Consider the following 4,293-nt stretch of genomic DNA (forward strand, 5'->3'; position numbering starts at 1 on the left):
AGTTCCTTGAACTTTTCAAAGGTCTCAGACTTGTGTTTCATTAAGTAGACATACCCGTATCTACTCAAGTCATCAGTGAGGGTGAGAACATAACGATAGCCACTGCGAGCCTCAACACTCATTGGACCGCACACATCAGTATGTATGATTTCCAATAAGTTGGTTGCTTGCTCCATTGTTCCTGAGAACGGAGTCTTGGTCATTTTACCCATGAGGCATGGTTCGCACGTGTCAAATGATTCGTAATCAAGAGACTCTAAAAGTCCATCTGCATGGAGCTTCTTCATGCGTTTGACACCTAAGTGACCAAGGCGGCAGTGCCACAAGTATGTGGGACTATCATTAGCAACCTTACATATTTTAGTATTCACACTACATTCACCATCGGAGCATGACCATAAAACATATCTCTCATATAAATAGAACAACCATTATTCTCGGATTTAAATGAGTAGCCATCTCGAATTAAACGAGATCCTGATACAATGTTCATGCTCAAAGCTGGCACTAAATAACAATTATTGAGGTTTAAAACTAATCCCGTAGGTAAATGTAGAGGTAGCGTGCCGACGGCGATCACATCGACCTTGGAACCATTCCCGACGCGCATCGTCACCTCGTCCTTCGCCAGTCTCCGTTTATTCCGCAGCTCCTGCTTCGAGTTACAAATGTGAGCAACCGCATCTGTATCAAATACCCAGGAGCTACTACGAGTACTGGTAAGGTACACATCAATTACATGTATATCACATATACCTTTCGTGTTGCCGGCCTTCTTGTTTGCTAAGTATTTGGGGCAGTTCTGCTTTCAGTGACCACTTCCCTTGTAATAAAAACACTCAGTCTCGGGCTTGGGTCCATTCTTTGGCTTCTTCCCGGTAGCTTTCTTACCGGGCGCGGCAACTCCCTTGCCGTCCTTCTTGAAGTTCTTCTTACCCTTGCCTTTCTTGAACTTAGTGGTTTTATTCACCATCAACACTTGATGTTCCTTTTTGACTTCTACCTCTGCTGATTTCAGCATTGAATATACCTCAGGAATGGTCTTTTCCATCCCCTGCATATTGAAGTTCATCACAAAGCTCTTGTAGCTTGGTGGAAGCGACTGAAGGATTTTGTCAATGACCGCGTCATCCGGGAGATTAACTCCCAGCTGAGTCAAGCGGTTATGCAACCCAGACATTTTGAGTATGTGCTCACTGACATAACTATTTTCCTCCATCTTACAGCTAAAGAAATTGTCGGAGACTTCATATCTCTCGACCCGGGCATGAGCTTGAAAAACCATTTTTCAGCTCTTCGAACATCTCATATGCTCTGTGTCTCTCAAAACGATTTTGGAGCCCTGGTTCTAAGCTGTAAAGCATGCCGCACTGAACGAGGGAGTAATCATCAGCACGTGTCTGCCAAGCGTTCATAACGTCTTGGTTCTGTGGGACGGGTGCGTCACCTAGCGGTGCTTCTAGGACATAATCTTTCTTGGCAGCTATGAGGATGATCCTCAGGTTCCGGACCCAGTCCGTATAGTTGTTGCCATCGTCTTTCAGCTTGGTTTTCTCTAGGAACGCGTTGAAGTTGAGGACAACGTGGGCCATTTGATCTACAAGACATATTGTAAAGATTTAGACTAAGTTCATGATAATTAAGTTCATCTAATCAAATTATTCAATGAACTCCCACTCAGATAGACATCCCTCTAGTCATCTAAGTATAACATGATCCGAGTTAACTAGGCCGTGTCCGATCATCACGTGAGACGAACTAGTCAACATCGGTGAACATCTTCATGTTGATCGTATCTTCTATACGACTCATGCTCGACCTTTCGGTCTTCTGTGTTCCGAGGCCATGTCTGTACACGCTAGGCTCGTCAAGTCAACCTAAGTGTATTGCGTGTGTAAATCTGGCTTACACCTGTTGTATTTGAACGTTAGAATCTATCACACCCGATCATCACGTGGTGCTTCGAAACAACGAACCTTCGCAACGGTGCACAGTTAGGGGGAACACTTTCTTGAAATTATTACGAGGGATCATCTTATTTAAGCTACCGTTGTTCTAAGCAAATAAGATGTAAAACATGATAAGCATCACATGCAATCAAATAGTGACATGATATGGCCATTATCATTTGCTCCTTTTGATCTCCATCTTCGGGGCTCCATGATCATCGTTGTCACCGGCATGACACCATGATCTCCATCATCGTGTCTTCTTGAAGTTGTCTCGTCATCTATTACTTCTACTACTATGGCTAACGCTTTAGCAATAAAGTAAAGTAATTACATGACCTTTATGTTGACACGCAGGTCATAAATAAATAAAGACAACTCCTATGGCTCCTGCCGGTTGTCATACTCATCGACATGCAAGTCGTGATTCCTATTACAAGAACATGATCATCTCATACATCACATATATCATTCATCACATCCTTTGGCCATATCACATCACAAAACACTTGCTACAAAAACAAGTTAGACGTCCTCTAATTGTTGTTGCAAGTTTTTACGTGGCTGCTATAGGTTTCTAGCAAAAACGTTTCTTACCTACGCCAAAACCACAACGTGAATTGCCAATTTCTATTTACCCTTCATAAGGACCCTGTTCATCGAATCCGATCCGACTAAAGTGGGAGAGACAGACACCCGCCAGCCACCTTATGCAACTAGTGCATGTCAGTCGGTGGAACCGGTCTCACGTAAGCGTACGTGTAAGGTTGGTCCGGGCCGCTTCATCCCACGATGCCGCCGAATCAAGATAAGACTAGTAACGGCAAGCAAATTGACAATATCGACGCCCACAACTACTTTGTGTTCTACTCGTGCATAGTAACTACGCATAGACCTGGCTCATGATGCCACTGTTGGGGAACGTAGCTGAATTTTAAAATTTTCTACGCATCACCAAGATCAATCTATGGAGTCATCTAGCAACGAGGGAGAGAGGAGTGCATCTACATACCCTTGTAGATCACGAGCGGAAGCGTTCAAGAGAACGGGTTGATGGAGTCGTACTCGTCGTGATCCAAATAACCGAAGATCCTAGCGCCGAACGGACGGCACCTCCATGTTTAACACACGTACGGAGCGAGGACGTCTCCCGCGCCTTGATCCAGCAAGGAGGAGGGAGAGGTTGAAGAAGAGGGCTCCAACAGCAGCACGACGGCGTGGTGGTGGTGAAGCTGCAGTACTCCGGTAGGGCTTCGCCAAGCTCTTATGGAGGAGGAGAGGTGTTGGGGAGGGGAGGGGCTGCGCCTTGGATGTTGTGTGCAGCCCTCCCCTCACCCCTCTATTTATAGGGGAAGGGGGAAGGGGGCCGGCCCCCTCTAGATGAGATCTAGAGGGGGGGCGCCAAGGGGAGGGGGGCGCCCCCCCTTAGGGTTTCCCCCAAACCCTAGGCGCATGGGCCCTAGGGGGGTGTGGCGCCCCAGCCCACTTGGGCTGGTTCCCTTCTCCATACAGCCCATAAGGCCCTCCGGAAGAGGTGACCCCTCCCGATGGACCCCCGGAACCCCTCCGGTGGCCCCGGTACAATACCGATATGCCCCCGAACCTTTCCGGCGACCGTATGACAACTTCCCATATATAAATATTTACCTTCGGACTATTCCGGAACTCCTCGTGACGTCCGGAATCTCATCCGGGACTCCGAACAACATTCGGTAATCACATACAAGTCTTCCTAACGACCCTAGCGTTACCGAACCTTAAGTGTGTAGACCCTACGGGTTCGGGAGACATGCAGACATGACCGAGACGACTCTCCGGTCAATAACCAACAGCGGGATCTGGATACCCATGTTGCCTCCCACATGCTCCACGATGATCTCATTGGATGAACCACGATGTCGAGGATTCAATCAATCCGTATACAATTCCCTATGTCAATCGGTACGTTACTTGCCCGAGACTCGATCGTCGGTATCCCAATACCTTGTTCAGTCTCGTTACCGGCAAGTCACTTTACTCGTACCGTAATGCATGATCCCGTGATCAACCACTTGATCACATTGAGCTCATTATGATGATGCATTACCGAGTGGGCCCAGAGATACCTCTCCGTCATACGGAGTGACAAATCCCAGTCTCGATTCGTGCCAACCCAATAGACACTTTCGGAGATACCTGTAATGTACCTTTATAGTCACCCAATTACGTTGTGATGTTTGGCACACCCAAGGCACTCCTACGGTATCCGGGAGTTGCACAATCTCATGGTCTAAGGAAATGATACTTGACATTCAGAAAAGCTACAGCAAACGAACTACACGATCTTTGAGCTAAGCTTAGGATT

Source organism: Triticum urartu, chromosome 7A, assembly GCF_056163025.1.
Source record: "Triticum urartu cultivar PI428250 chromosome 7A, HENAU_Tu73, whole genome shotgun sequence".
In the NCBI taxonomy this organism is placed as follows: Eukaryota; Viridiplantae; Streptophyta; class Magnoliopsida; order Poales; family Poaceae; genus Triticum; species Triticum urartu.